The sequence below is a fragment of the Sphaeramia orbicularis genome, chromosome 10 (assembly GCF_902148855.1).
Source record: "Sphaeramia orbicularis chromosome 10, fSphaOr1.1, whole genome shotgun sequence".
In the NCBI taxonomy this organism is placed as follows: Eukaryota; Metazoa; Chordata; class Actinopteri; order Kurtiformes; family Apogonidae; genus Sphaeramia; species Sphaeramia orbicularis.
In genome coordinates, this window is record NC_043966.1 from 1357151 (window position 1) to 1373424 (window position 16274).

At 40.3% G+C, this 16274-nt stretch overlaps 1 long non-coding RNA gene across 1 annotated transcript; it reads right to left on the bottom strand.

The window, feature by feature from the left end:
- Positions 1–1004: 1004 nt before the first annotated feature.
- Positions 1005–15960, bottom strand: LOC115426711 (uncharacterized). Its single transcript, XR_003936391.1, has 3 exons — positions 15843–15960; positions 7680–7698; positions 1005–1016 (listed from the first exon to the last, which is right to left on the bottom strand). It is a non-coding gene; the product is annotated as an uncharacterized LOC115426711 (long non-coding RNA).
- Between the last annotated feature and the right edge of the window lie 314 nt (positions 15961–16274).

The following is a 16274-nucleotide window of genomic DNA, read 5'->3' on the forward strand; positions in this document are numbered from 1 at the left end:
AATGACATCGACCAGCTACAAATGCACTTTTTTCCCAACATGCAATTATTCGTGCAACCACAAGAGGTCGGCAAATGGCCTCAAGAGGTACGTAAACATGGGTCATGTAAAAAAACAAAAACTTTATTGTAGTTTTCCTGTTTAGATCAGGGACTTAAACTGATGTGGACTTTTCCTCTTATGTAGATGGAAAATGCTAAATGTGGTCTAGAGACAATGACAGATATTTAAGAATACAAGAGGTTTATGTCAGATACAAAAAACATAAGCAAACATACTGGGGTCTGATGTCTTTTACAAGCTACGAATATTTTATTGAAGTGCCAGTGCACTCTGTAGCATTGTTGTCAATTCTAAGATGAAACCAAAATCTTCACAAAGTGGTCCCTATTTAATGACCTCAACTGGTTGCTATTGCTCTTTTTTCCTCATGCAATTATTAATGCAACCACAAGAGGCCGCTAAATGGCACCAAGAGGTGCGTAAACATGGGTCATGTGAAACAAGAAAAAAGAACCATTATTGTAGTTTTCCTGTTTAGATCATAGACTTAAATTGATGTGGACTTGCTAAAGCTGGTCTGGGCACAATGATGGATATTTAAGAATATAAGAGGTTAACATCGGATGCAAAAAAAATATAACCAAACATACTGATCTGACGTCTTTAACAAGCTACGAATATTATATTTAAGTGTAAAGATTTTGGTTTATTTTCAGAATTGACAACAATGATACAAAATGCAGAAACAAAGTGGTCTTTAGATGATGAGTCCATATATGCCAATTATGTAATGGAACAAATCAGGTAATTTTTTTTTGTTTTTAAATAGAAAAGTAGGAGGAACAAGATGAAAATATAAACTAGAAGAGCACACGGAGAGGGCTTTTCTACATAGATCAAGGCAGATCAGTTGAAGGCCGATCATTCACCCCCAATCACCACCAAAATGTTATCATTTCTTCCTTGTGCCAGTATCAACATTTCCTGAAAATTTCATCAAAGTCTGTTCATAACTTTTTGAGTTATCTTGCTAACAAACAAACAAACAAACAAACAAACAAACCCCAGTGAAAACATAACCTCCACCGTTCTTTGGCGGAGGTAAAAATGTAGCTACACCAAAAAAAAAAAAAAAAAAAAAAAAAAAAAAAAAAAAAAAAATATATATATATATATATATATATATATATATATATATATACATATATATATATATATATATATATATATATATATATATATATATATATATATATATATATTTTTTTTTTTTTTTATTTATTTATTTATTTATATAAAATGACATAAAACGTAGTAGGCATCATGATGTGAAATTGATGCAACAAGATTTTTTAAAAATTGTGTAAAAATTGGACATGAATGGAATAAAATGGAAAAATTACAAGATTAAATTAAATGGTGAAAGATAAAGGAATATATTACATAAAAAGATGTCCACTGATATAACATGATAAAAAAGTACATGAAAATGAACAAAAATTAAAATGACAGAACTGAAATCTGATTGGTTTGGTCTCCAGTGGGCGTGGCTTACACAACTCCCACCTTAAATAAATGAATATGTACTAGAGGTAATTCTCTCTCAAATATAACCAATTAAACCAGTGGTTTGCTGTTTTTATTTAAGAATATATAAATCCGTAGTAGCCCTTTAAGGTGGTCTGCTAACGTAATACCAAACGAATGTGTTTCTTCTTCCATTAATAAGTCCCTGAACTAATTTTAAGAAGGCTTGACATTAATTAACAGGAGGGTCATTTACTCTGACATTATTTTAAGGAAGACGTGGCTGGATGGCGGGGGGATGTAACGCTGGCTGTAAAACGTCTAATCTGCTTCCTGGCTGAGATGCAGAACAGCAAAATGTGATGAAATCTGAAATTAGAACCAAAGTTGTGCTGCTGTGCCTGCAGTCAAACGGTCCAGGGCATGTCAGGATTTAGTTGACAACATTCCAGTGTCTCTCACACACACACTCGGCTTTTCCTCCTATTAATGAGCCGAGCCGCTGGCTGCTGTCAGGCCTCCATACACACCGTCACAAGCAGACAGCAAGATAATCATTTTTCAACCTGCTGGCATAAGCATTAAAACTCTTGTCTAAACCCCCCCCTCGCTCTCTCCTCTCTCATTGTGGATGTCTCTCGCCCCCTCTGCCTCTCAGTGCCTTTCAGATCTCTGTTTCTTATCGGTCCAGAAGCTCCAGCAGAGTCCAACCACACTGCTGCAGCCTCTTATTATGAAGCTGGCTGCCGGCGCTGCAGCTATCACACACGCCATCACTTTTTCTTTTTCTTTTTTTTTCTTCTTCTTTTTTTTTTTTCCCGTCGTGCTCACTGAGTGGCACGGCTCGAAGCGTGTTCAAAGAAATGAATGCATGCTTTTAAAAAAAATAAAAAATAAAATGAATTAAAAGTGAAGAAGTGCGCGGCGTCGGCGTCCCCGGCCCTTCGTTCGGCAGCGTCATCCGGCGCCCGGGTGGCCACGCCTCCTGCTGAATCAGGACTTTTTCTGATTCGTTCGTCACATCTGAAACGTTGAACAGAGCTTCCAGCGCTTATCTGAGCGGACAGTCAGGTTTTTATTAATAAATGCGATAGGAAAGAACGGCTGTAACCGACTGCAAGTTCTTCAGGAACTGCTTTTGCACTGTTTTCAGTTTCAGATTTAACCCATAAAGACCCAAAACATCGACCACTGTACAATGTTGAATAACTTCTTATCCACTAATCCTGTCAATGCATGGAAATAGTTGGTGTAAAATACAGTTCTTCATCTTTTCATGGTCGTTCAGAGGCTCCGTAGTTACCATGGAAACACCGTCATCTTCTACAACATTGATTCTCCAGTCAAACCTATGGAGTTGGATCAATGACAGTGGATGGACACACTGGGGTTATGTTCAGTTAATGATATTTTTGCAGAAAAAGCCACTTTTTTGTCATTTTTCTCTGTTTCTGATGTTATGACAATGAACTTTGATCTGAGCTTTAATGAACATCTACATGATCAGTCAATTAAATATGGAAAAATACCAGATTTTTATTGAACAAATGCAAAACCCAGAGGATTATATTCTAATAAATGGTAATAAATCGCTTAAGAAAAGTTAAACAAAATTTTGGGGGGGAACTGCCGCAAAAGTACACTGCAAAAATCTAAATCTTACCAGGTGTATTTTTCTCATTTCTAGTCCAAATATGTCATCACACTTAAAATCAGACAGAATCACCTACAGAGGAACTGTTCAGTGACATATAAGAACTGATTTATAGACAATAGATCTGGAAAATCTGATTTCAAGAAATCTGACCATGATCATTTTCACTGGTTCCATTGGCAGATTTTTTTTTTTTTGCTTGAATTAAGCAAAAACAAAAAAAAAAAAAAAATCTTGAATTAAGCAAAAATTCTTGAATTAAGTAAAAAAATCTTGAATTAAGCAAAAATATCTTGAATTAAGCAAAAATTTCTGAACTAAGAAAAAAAAATCTTGAATTAAGCAAAAATCTTGGATTAAGAAAAAAAATCTGCTAATGGAACAAGTAAAAACTATTTAGGTAAGTTTTCTTGAAATTTTCCAGATGTATTGTCTATAAATCAGTTCTTATATCTCACTGAACAGTTCCTGTGTAGGTGATTCTGTCGTATTTGAAGTGTGATCAGATATTTGGCCTAGAAATGAGACAAATACACTTGGTCAGATGTAGAGTTTTGCAGTGTAGCACTAGGTGTTTATGGGTGAACATAATATCTGTTCTAGGGGGGTCAAACATGCGGCCCGTGGGCCAAAACCAGCCCACCAAAGGGTCCAGTCTGGTGTGTGGGATGAAACTGAAATGTGAAAATTACACTGAAGACATGAACAATCACAGATGTTAAAATCATTTTAATTGTGGAGCCACATTCAGAACAATATGATCTAAAGTGGATCAGACCAGTAAAACACTAGCATAATAACCGATAAATAATAACAACTGTCTGTGTTTTAGTGTAAGAATAGGAAAGTTATATGACAATATTTACATCAACAGAATTTCAAGATTCTTTATTGTCATTCAACTTCGGTATGATGAACAAAATTATGACCCACGGGATCAATAATGAAATGAAATTAACATTTAAATAGAAAAGGAGAAAATAGAGACAGAGCACACACACATTCAAAAATAGAAATAGAAAAACAATGTACAAATAATAATTATAATAATAATAATACATGTCAGCATGGAAGAGGAGAATCTATCCTTCCACAAAAAATATGAATAACTTGAATAAATGAACAACATGAAATGTCTTGAAAGAAATAAGTTCAATTTTACTTTTTTTTTTTTTTTTATGTTTCTCAAGTTTTGTTAATTTTTGTGAAATTATTGAATTTTTTTAAGAAAAAGTGGAGAAGAAATTTCATAAAATAAAGTCAACTTAGTCATGATATCAATGAAAGTCCATGAAAACTTCAATCACAAGTTAATCTTTTCAGCGATTTATTTGTATTTATTTATTTATTTACAGTATGTTTAAGTAAAATTATAGCTGTTATGGAAAAATGTATCCAGCAGTAAACGTGTACATGCAGCTGACACAGCAAAAACACTGGTTTAATTTCCAGCTGTTTGAAAATCTATTTATTACAGTGTTTTGTGTTTGTTTACAGGTTGTTGTTTTTTGTTTTTGTTTTTTCCGCACAACAACAGAAATATAGTGTTAATCAGTTCCTATAACGAGATGTCACACTTCATTAATCAGGTGAAAGAAACATGTGAAAACGTTCTTTGTGTAGATGCGTATTAATAATCCACTGGGGGACACGCTGACATTCAACTTATTGCAGAAAATTAACCATCATTTGGACACATCTTAGTCAAACTATCACGAATCAAACCAAAATTAGAGAAGAACCAAGAAGAAAATGAACATGAAAGAAGAAAGTAACTGCCCATGTCCGACTCTATCTCCAGTTCAGTGTTAGAGAAGAGCTCCGCAATCAGTTCTACACCTAAAAATAACTAAAAAATAGTAGAAATAATAGTTTATATGAACACAACTTAGTCAAACTATCATGAATCAAACCAAAATAAGAGAAGAACCATGAAGAAAATAGTCACTTTTCCATTGGACATCGCTGCAAAACTTTACCGATATTTACTAAATGGTGAAAAAATAGAAGTGAGTAATGTCAGTTTTTCCATTAAATCACAAATGCGATGATTTGTTTATTATCGTAAGATGACAGGAGAAGTCATTCCATAAACATGGCGATGAACTTAAATATGGTGTTGATTTACAGATATAGTCATTATTATTCTATATTACCCCTCTATCTCGGACTAAATTAAAAAATAATTGGATTTCCTGGTGTGTTCAGTTCTAGGCATAAAATAAAAATAAAGTAACTGAAAATAGTTCCTGTGATCGTTTATATTTAATTATTCAAAATAACTGGATGTAACTGGACTGCTTGGATTATAATTTTAGTCAACACTATCCGACCGACTTCAGCGTCTAAAAATAGATACGCAACTCAGTCGAATTACAACCAAGTAACATAGATCAATAATAGATTTTTCATGTAAGAGCGGAGGAGTTCCACTTCCATATTCCACATTCAACATGTCCTCCAGCGCTGTTTCCTTCCACTGATGGGTTTGCAGAGATCCAGCAGAAAGCACCGGCATGGAACCGGTCTAATCCAGGCCACAGGTGGTTTATAGATCTGATCTGGTGTTCACGGTGCGTCCTACACTGGACATGACCCAAGCACGCTCTGGAAAATGGACGAAATACTGGAGAAAATGAGCACGACTGAAGAAAAGACTCACTAAAATGAACATAATTATCAAGAAAGTCAACAACAAATGAAAAAAACACGAGTAAATAAACAAAACTAAGGAAATGAACAAATACCTGAGAAAATGAACAAAACTGAAGAAAATACTAAAATGAACATAATTATCAAGAAAGTGAACAAAAATGAAAAAAAAATACATGAGTAAATGAACAAAACTAAGAAAATACTGAAGAAAATAAACAAAATACCAGAGAAAATGAACTAAAATGAAGGAAATACTCAAGCAAATAAACATAAATAAATAAAATAATCAAGACAATGAAAACGTATTAGAAAAAATTAACAAAGATCTGAGAAACTGAGCCAAATAAAAAAATAAAATACTCAACCAAATAAACATAAATGAACAAAAATATGAACAAATTACTTGAGAAAATGAACATGACTGAAGAAAATATTCAGTAAAATTAAGAACAACTTAAGTAACTTCCGGGTCAGCAAATCGGATATCAAAAATGTCAACATGAAATGCAACATTTGGTCCATTTGTCTATTTCCAATTTTTAATTTGTGCGTACAGTCGAAAGAATGAAAAACAACTCGAGTCTTTTATTTTTTTTTTTCGTTTTCCGATCGTGGATTTTCAATTGAATATGAAAAGAATGAATGATACCCGGATGTGGGCGCTCTCTGTGATGGAGCCGTGGGTCCTGGATGAGCTCTGCCTCTGATTATCATCTCCATGTGTGAGTGTTAATATTCGGAGGCTGATATCGCTGCTAATACATCAGGCAGCGAATATGAAAACAGGAAGCCGGCTGGTCCAGCGGAGGGTGTGTGTGTGTGTGTGTGTGTGTGTGTGTGTGTGTGTGTGTGTGTGTGTGTGTGTTAAATGCAGCTGTTAGCCTGAGCATCTTCACATGTTGGGAGGCCCAGTAATCAGCTTCTGTTAGCCATGTTGATAGTTAAATATGCATGTAGCCGTGGCGACGCAGCATCTTTAATTAAACGGGAGTAATCTGCTGTTATTGCTGCATGAATTCTTCATGATCGCCGCGCTGCCAATTAACACACACAGACCCTGAGAAGTCTCAGGCTCTAACGTGTAAAGCTTGTCGAACAGGAAATTTTCCACTTTTTCCACGGGCGATATTATCCTCCCGTTTCCACCCGAGTGAAGAAAGTCTACTCCACCGCTCCACCTGTGTAAGAGGGAGGAGGTGGCAGGTGGAGTCTGACAGCAGGAAGCATCTCAGCGCCTTCACACCTTCTGACGTTTACACCTGTACGTCAGTGATGGGCCGTGACAGAAGCGCCATCAGACGCTGAAGAACATACTTTTAATTAAAAAGGAGGAAGACGTGGATTATCATTTTAACTGACACAAATCAGGGTTAGAGAGTTTCAGAGTCGCAGGAAACACTTTCAGCTTTCATCGTACAAGATTCTGTAACCCTTTAACCCCTGACGTGTCTGTGGTGAGCGTTCCGACAGTATGATTTATTTTAATTACTCCTAAAAGTTCAACTGTTTGCTCAACAGGAAAAATGTTGAATCGTGCTGATAGAATATCCGACTCCAATCCAATCCAACTTTATCTGTAAAAGCACTTAAAACAACCGCTGTGGACCAAAGGGCTGTACAGAAGAATAAATACAACCAAAAGAAAAGAATAAAATACAAGAAAAGATTAAAAAACACAGAACCATACAAAAAACAAAACAGTGCTATACAGAAGAATAAATACAACTAAAAGAAAAGAATAAAATACAAGAACAGATGAAAAAAAAAAAAAAAAACGTAAAAAGCCATACAGTTAAAAACAAAAGAAAATAAGAACAATAAACCAATACCAAATAAAAACAACAGAATAAAAATAATACCTTCAAACATCTCCCATGGTTTCAAAGGCCAGGGCTTGACCTTGTTCTGCCCATAGACATCTGAGCATCCTGTGAAAGGGGGTAAAACACAGAGCAGTGAGTGACTCATGATAAAAAGATATATATATATATATATATATATATATATATATATATATATATATATATATATATATATATATATATATATATTTCTTATGCTGTTTTTTATCAGATTTGAATTTGTCTTTGTTTTTAGGATGGTTGTATTTTGTTGTTCTTAGTCCGCTTTACACCCTGTGTCATCACTGTTTTCACTGATTTACTTATTTAACTCCTTGTTTTATGTTTGGTGTACGGCACTTTGGCCAGCTGTAAACTTCTTCAAGTGCATAATAAATAAAGTTGGTACGGTACAGTATGGTATGGTGTGGTACAACGGTGCATTAGGGCCATATAAGAAAAAAAAAAAAAAAAAACGCTTGTCACTACGAGAACAAAGTCATTATTTAATGAGAATAAAGTCGTTATTTAACAAGAATAAAGTCATTATTTAACGGGAATAAAGTCGTTATTTAACGGGAATAAAGTCGTTATTTAAGGAGAATAAAGTCGTTATTTTACAAGAATAAAGTCGTTATTTAACAAGAATAAAGTCATTATTTAACGGGAATAAAGTCGTTATTTAAGGAGAATAAAGTGGTTCTATTTGGAGAATAAAGTCCTAATCTAATGAGCAGTTGTTTGTACTCATGGATGTGGAACTGTGAACATTTGGTCCAGTTCTTCTTTCATCTGTGGTTCAGACTCAGAGGTCACATACTGAGTCTGTCCTCCGTCCACACATTAGTTTAAGGACAGTGAAGACAGTTCACACACACGTGGGTTTGTTGTCAGAACTGAACTGATTTGGAGTAAAAGTCCTCTTTAGTTTGGGACAAACTGCTGCAGTGTTCGTCTGTCGGACTATCAGTGGAAACAGCAGAACTAAACACAGAGGCTTTGAGTTTCTGAACAAACTGTGGATTCCACTGTGAGTTTATGATCCACCAGAAGGAAAGGGTCTGCTTCACCTGTGGCCTTCACTGGAAAACTGGAAACTGCAGAATTTTCAAAATATTATGAGTTTAATCTTCATAAAAGTACGACTTTTTTTTTAAACTACAACTTTATTCTCATTAATTAACGACTTTTTTTTTTAAACTACGACTTTATTCTCATTAATTAATGACTTTATTGTCATTGATTAATGACTTTATTTTCGTTAAATAACGACTTTATTTTCGTAGTGACAAGCTTTTTTTTTTCTTATGTGGCCCTAATACGGCGTCGTACCGTCGTAGTTTGGTAAATACATAGTTTGGGCTTTTTTTTTTTACCCCATTTTCCTTGTGGATTTAACCCCGCCCACACCGGCTGCAGGATATTGTCTCCAGTCAGTCGTCTGTCCGTCCGTCTGTCCCAAAAACTTTACACACAGTACTGTAACTGCCATGAAACCAAAAGTGAAACTTCACTTTGGACATCTTTACTCTGGAGCTTACGCGAAATTTTCACAACTTCGCACCAGTATCGGCCGGACCCCATGAATTCATGGAAGAGCATCGCCATGATTTTCAAAGTGCGGTAATCCAACACGGATATCATAATAATTAGAATGTAAACAGTAATACTAACTGTTGGAAATGTGACGGCGGTTTATCATTATAGCGATAATGGTTCCATCCCTGTGCTCAGCTGGTTTGTGTTTTGTTCTCCCAGTGTTAAACTGGCCCCACAGGCATTCCAGTGTGAACACAACAAACGTACAGGTGTGGTTCAGGAATGATCTCATGTCATATGTGCAGTCTGAAGTGACGTCTGTGAAATGACAGGCACTGATCACAGTGTCACAATGACTGCCACTGTCACATTTGGGATTTCCTGTTGCCGTACTAAGCCTTTTTGGGGGGGGCTGTAGTGACATGACTCTTCATCATTAAGGGTGGGGGCCGGTCTGAAGCTGACCACCTCTGAGGAAAGCTGACCACCTCTGAGGAAGCTGACCACCTCTGAGGAAGCTGACCACCTCTGAGGAAGCTGACCACCTCTGAGGAAGCTGTCACTTCTCAAAATGCCCCAGTTTGTTCTTCTGCTTTCTCCGTTGTCAGAGTGAACGTCCTCAGATGAAGCCTCCTGTTTAGCGGCTGGGCTCTGCGCTCCTCTTCATCGTCCTCAGATGAAGCCTCCTGTTTAGCGGCTGGGCTCTGCGCTCCTCTTCATGGTCCTCAGATGAAGCCTCCTGTTTAGCGGCTGGGCTCTGCGCTCCTCTTCATCGTCCTCAGATGAAGCCTCCTGTTTAGCAGCTGGGCTCTGCGCTCCTCTTCATCGTCCTCAGATGAAGCCTCCTGTTTAGCGGCTGGGCTCTGCGCTCCTCTTCATCGTCTGCTGATGAAGCCTCCTGTTTAGCGGCTGGGCTCTGCGCTCCTTTTCATCGTCCTCAGATGAAGCCTCCTGTTTAGCGGCTGGGCTCTGCGCTCCTCTTCATCGTCTGCTGATGAAGCCTCCTGTTTAGCGGCTGGGCTCTGCGCTCCTCTTCATCGTCCTCAGATGAAGCCTCCTGTTTAGCGGCTGGGCTCTGCGCTCCTCTTCATCGTCCTCAGATGAAGCCTCCTGTTTAGCGGCTGGGCTCTGCGCTCCTCTTCATCGTCCTCAGATGAAGCCTCCTGTTTAGCGGCTGGGCTCTGCGCTCCTCTTCATCGTCCTCAGATGAAGCCTCCTGTTTAGCGGCTGGGCTCTGCGCTCCTCTTCATCGTCCTCAGATGAAGCCTCCTGTTTAGCGGCTGGGCTCTGCGCTCCTTTTCATCGTCCTCAGATGAAGCCTCCTGTTTAGCGGCTGGGCTCTGCGCTCCTCTTCATCGTCTGCTGATGAAGCCTCCTGTTTAGCGGCTGGGCTCTGCGCTCCTCTTCATCGTCCTCAGATGAAGCCTCCTGTTTAGCGGCTGGGCTCTGCGCTCCTCTTCATCGTCCGCTGATGAAGCCTCCTGTTTAGCGGCTGGGCTCTGCGCTCCTCTTCATCGTCCTCAGATGAAGCCTCCTGTTTAGCGGCTGGGCTCTGCGCTCCTCTTCATCGTCTGCTGATGAAGCCTCCTGTTTAGCGGCTGGGCTCTGCGCTCCTCTTCATCGTCTGCTGATGAAGCCTCCTGTTTAGCGGCTGGGCTCTGCGCTCCTCTTCATCGTCCTCAGATGAAGCCTCCTGTTTAGCGGCTGGGCTCTGCGCTCCTCTTCATCGTCTGCTGATGAAGCCTCCTGTTTAGCGGCTGGGCTCTGCGCTCCTCTTCATCGTCCTCAGATGAAGCCTCCTGTTTAGCGGCTGGGCTCTGCGCTCCTCTTCATCGTCCTCAGATGAAGCCTCCTGTTTAGCGGCTGGGCTCTGCGCTCCTCTTCATCGTCCTCAGATGAAGCCTCCTGTTTAGCGGCTGGGCTCTGCGCTCCTCTTCATCGTCTGCTGATGAAGCCTCCTGTTTAGCGGCTGGGCTCTGCGCTCCTCTTCATCGTCCTCAGATGAAGCCTCCTGTTTAGCGGCTGGGCTCTGCGCTCCTCTTCATCGTCCTCAGATGAAGCCTCCTGTTTAGCGGCTGGGCTCTGCGCTCCTCTTCATCGTCCTCAGATGAAGCCTCCTGTTTAGCGGCTGGGCTCTGCGCTCCTCTTCATCGTCTGCTGATGAAGCCTCCTGTTTAGCGGCTGGGCTCTGCGCTCCTCTTCATCGTCCTCAGATGAAGCCTCCTGTTTAGCGGCTGGGCTCTGCGCTCCTCTTCATCGTCTGCTGATGAAGCCTCCTGTTTAGCGGCTGGGCTCTGCGCTCCTCTTCATCGTCCTCAGATGAAGCCTCCTGTTTAGCGGCTGGGCTCTGCGCTCCTCTTCATCGTCCTCAGATGAAGCCTCCTGTTTAGCGGCTGGGCTCTGCGCTCCTCTTCATCGTCCTCAGATGAAGCCTCCTGTTTAGCGGCTGGGCTCTGCGCTCCTCTTCATCGTCCTCAGATGAAGCCTCCTGTTTAGCGGCTGGGCTCTGCGCTCCTCTTCATCGTCTGCTGATGAAGCCTCCTGTTTAGCGGCTGGGCTCTGCGCTCCTCTTCATCGTCCTCAGATGAAGCCTCCTGTTTAGCGGCTGGGCTCTGCGCTCCTCTTCATCGTCCGCTGATGAAGCCTCCTGTTTAGCGGCTGGGCTCTGCGCTCCTCTTCATCGTCCTCAGATGAAGCCTCCTGTTTAGCGGCTGGGCTCTGCGCTCCTCTTCATCGTCTGCTGATGAAGCCTCCTGTTTAGCGGCTGGGCTCTGCGCTCCTCTTCATCGTCCTCAGATGAAGCCTCCTGTTTAGCGGCTGGGCTCTGCGCTCCTCTTCATCGTCCTCAGATGAAGCCTCCTGTTTAGCGGCTGGGCTCTGCGCTCCTCTTCATCGTCTGCTGATGAAGCCTCCTGTTTAGCGGCTGGGCTCTGCGCTCCTCTTCATCGTCCTCAGATGAAGCCTCCTGTTTAGCGGCTGGGCTCTGCGCTCCTCTTCATCGTCCTCAGATGAAGCCTCCTGTTTAGCGGCTGGGCTCTGCGCTCCTCTTCATCGTCCTCAGATGAAGCCTCCTGTTTAGCGGCTGGGCTCTGCGCTCCTCTTCATCGTCTGCTGATGAAGCCTCCTGTTTAGCGGCTGGGCTCTGCGCTCCTCTTCATCGTCTGCTGATGAAGCCTCCTGTTTAGCGGCTGGGCTCTGCGCTCCTCTTCATCGTCCTCAGATGAAGCCTCCTGTTTAGCGGCTGGGCTCTGCGCTCCTCTTCATCGTCCGCAGATGAAGCCTCCTGTTTAGCGGCTGGGCTCTGCGCTCCTCTTCATCGTCCTCAGATGAAGCCTCCTGTTTAGCGGCTGGGCTCTGCGCTCCTCTTCATCGTCCTCAGATGAAGCCTCCTGTTTAGCGGCTGGGCTCTGCGCTCCTCTTCATCGTCTGCTGATGAAGCCTCCTGTTTAGCGGCTGGGCTCTGCGCTCCTCTTCATCGTCTGCTGATGAAGCCTCCTGTTTAGCGGCTGGGCTCTGCGCTCCTCTTCATCGTCCTCAGATGAAGCCTCCTGTTTAGCGGCTGGGCTCTGCGCTCCTCTTCATCGTCCTCAGATGAAGCCTCCTGTTTAGCGGCTGGGCTCTGCGCTCCTCTTCATCGTCCTCAGATGAAGCCTCCTGTTTAGCGGCTGGGCTCTGCGCTCCTCTTCATCGTCTGTTGATGAAGCCTCCTGTTTAGCGGCTGGGCTCTGCGCTCCTCTTCATCGTCTGCTGATGAAGACTTGATGAAATCTGTCAATAAACACATTTATGTGGAGGTTACTCCTCATGACGCTCACACATGCTCAACAGTCAAGGTCAAGAATTTCCTTTCAGACTCTGATATTTAATTAGACCAACCACCTGACGCTTCCACCAGTCGCTCCTGTTTCTGGATTTTAATGCTCGCTGATTCACAGCCTCCTCCGCCGGGGTCAAAGGTCGCCTCATTTACATCCTGTACAGCATATTTGCTCCTGTAGTATTTACTAATTAGCAGCTCTTTCTTCTTCTGCGGTGCGAGTCTTCCTGCGGTATGAGAAGGAGAACCCAGTGTGAGTTGGAATCCCATCCAGGCGTCGACGCTGAATTCAAAGCTTCAGAAGTGAAATTGGACTTCTTATTTGGACTCACCTACAGCCATTAATTACAGCTCCTTCCTTTAATTTCTGTCATTATTTCCCACCTGCGGCTCTTGTGCGCTGAATAGACTTCTCCTGCGTCGCAGTCGAACTATCCAGAGTGAGAAAAGAGCAGGTGCCACTCCTAGCATTAATGAGGCCGTTTATTTCCCACAACCAGGAAGCTCCCACAGATCTGAAACACGCCGAGTCTTCATCCTTTCATTCCCACATGATCGCGGTTCGCTCTCTCTCTTCGGTGGATCTCGCGGCGTTAACTCGCTCCGACTGACTCCCTCCGTCCGCTGTTTATCCGCTTTAATCCGCCGGCGCCGCTCAATCAATGTTAATGTGTTTTATGAAATGTTAACCGGCCGCCACCGCTGCGCGTCCTGATTAAATATTGACAGAGGACCATCATGCTTCGCTGCGTTTTGAACACATCGATCTCACCTGAGACGCATACCTGAACCGAAAGAAAAAGACTGATGGTATTATCGGCCACCTAACCGCTCCACCTTCAACCGCGGCACTTCCCCACCTTTTTTTTCTTTTATTCTTATTTTTACACAAGCAGGAAGTTGAAGGAAACTTTGACCGGACACATGAACGCAAGGGCGAAGAAATACAAGAAGAATGAAAGAATGAAAGATACAAGAAGAATGGAAACGCAAACTGGAGAAAGAAGAGCAGGAAATAGAAGCATGACCACAGAAACAGCTGTAGCTTTAAGATGTGGACGAAAGTATGTGGACGCAAGGAGTTCAGCTGTTTCAAACTGGAGTCGGAAATGTATACTACTGCAAATACTACAGTGAATACTACAGTGAATACTACTGCAAATACTACAGTGAATACTACTGCAAATATTACAGTGAATACTACTGCAAATATTACAGTGAATACTACTGCAAATACTACTGCAAATACTACAGTGAATACTACTGCAAATACTACAGTGAATACTACAGTGAATACTACAGTGAATACTACTGCAAATACTACAGTGAATACTACAGTGAATACTACTGCAAATACTACAGTGAATACTACTGCAAATACTACAGCGAATACTACAGTGAATACTACTGCAAATACTACAGTGAATACTACAGTGAATACTACTGCAAATACTACAGTGAATATTACTGCAAATATTACAGTGAATACTACTGCAAATACTACTGCAAATACTACAGTGAATACTACTGCAAATACTACAGTGAATACTACAGTGAATACTACTGCAAATACTACAGTGAATACTACTGCAAATACTACAGTGAATACTACAGTGAATACTACTGCAAATACTACAGTGAATACTACAGTGAATACTATAAATACTACTGCAAATACTACAGTGAATACTACAGTGAATACTACTGCAAATACTACAGTGAATACTACTGCAAATACTACAGTGAATACTACAGTGAATACTGCTGCAAATACTACAGAAAATACAGCAAATACTACAGTGAATACTACAGAAAATACTACTGCAAATACTACAGTGAATACTACAGCAAATACTACAGTGAATACTACTGCAAATACTACAGCAAATACTACAGTGAATACTACAGCAAATACTGCAGCAAATACTACAGCAAATACTGCAAATATTACAGCAAATACTACAGCAAATACAGGAAATACTACAGCAAATACTACAGCAAATACAGGAAATACTACAGCAAGTACTACAGTGAATACTACAGCAAATACTACATCAAATACAGCAAATTCTACAGCAAATACTGCAAATACTACAGCAAATGCAGCAAATACTACAGCAAATACTGCAAATACTGCAGCTAATACTACAGCAAATACTGCAAATACTACAGCAAATACTACAGCGAATACAGGAAATACTACAGCAAATACTACAGTGAATACAGGAAATACTACAGCAAATACTACAGTGAATACTACAGCAAATACTACATCAAATACAGCAAATACTACAGCAAATACTGCAAATACTGCAGCTAATACTACAATGAATACTACAGCGAATACTACAGCAAATACTGGAAATACTAGAGCAAATAAAGCAAATACTGCAGCAAATACTACAGCAAATACAGCACATACTACAGTGAATACTACAGCGAATACTAGAGGAAATTCTTCTGGTAATCTCCACTATATGGACAAAAGTATGTGGACACGTTGAATTCAGGTGTTTCTTTTCTAACAAAACAAAAATGACTAATGTCAGAATATAGTTTTTTATTGGGGTAAATGTAATTTCATGGGTTAATTTGGTGTACATTGTTATATTTGTTTCCAAAATGACTCAGAGATGGTTTTAACTTACTTTCTCTCAACATTGATTTTTTTTTATTTTAAATGTTCTTCCTCTAAATTTCAAAAATATTTGTTCATGTTCTGACTGGAATTTTTTTTTTTTTTTCCCCACATCTAACCATGTACTTTCTTCACATCTCACTGAGGAAGAACAACCTACCATTAAACTTGAAGGAAATATAGATGTTGTTATCTCAAATCATTATAAACAGGACATCTTACAGCTGTAGACATGTGTCCCAATATTTATGTCCATATAGTTTATAAACATCAATATTTCCTTACAGTTTAATAGTATATTTTTCTTCCTCTGTGACATGTGAAGAAAGTAGATGGTTAGTTGTGGTAAAAATTATTATTTACAGTCAGAGCAGGAAATATGTTTTAGAAATTTAGAGGTAGACCATTTAAAATCATGGATAAAAAAATATAATAATAGAAAAAAAAAAAAAAAAAATCAATCTCAAATACAATCTCTGTGTTGTCTGTAATATGTCCCAATACTTTTGTCCATATAGTTTATAAACCTCAATATTTTGTTACATAACTGCATCTTTTCTACCATTTTTGTCATGTTAACATTTATCATTTGTGATATGT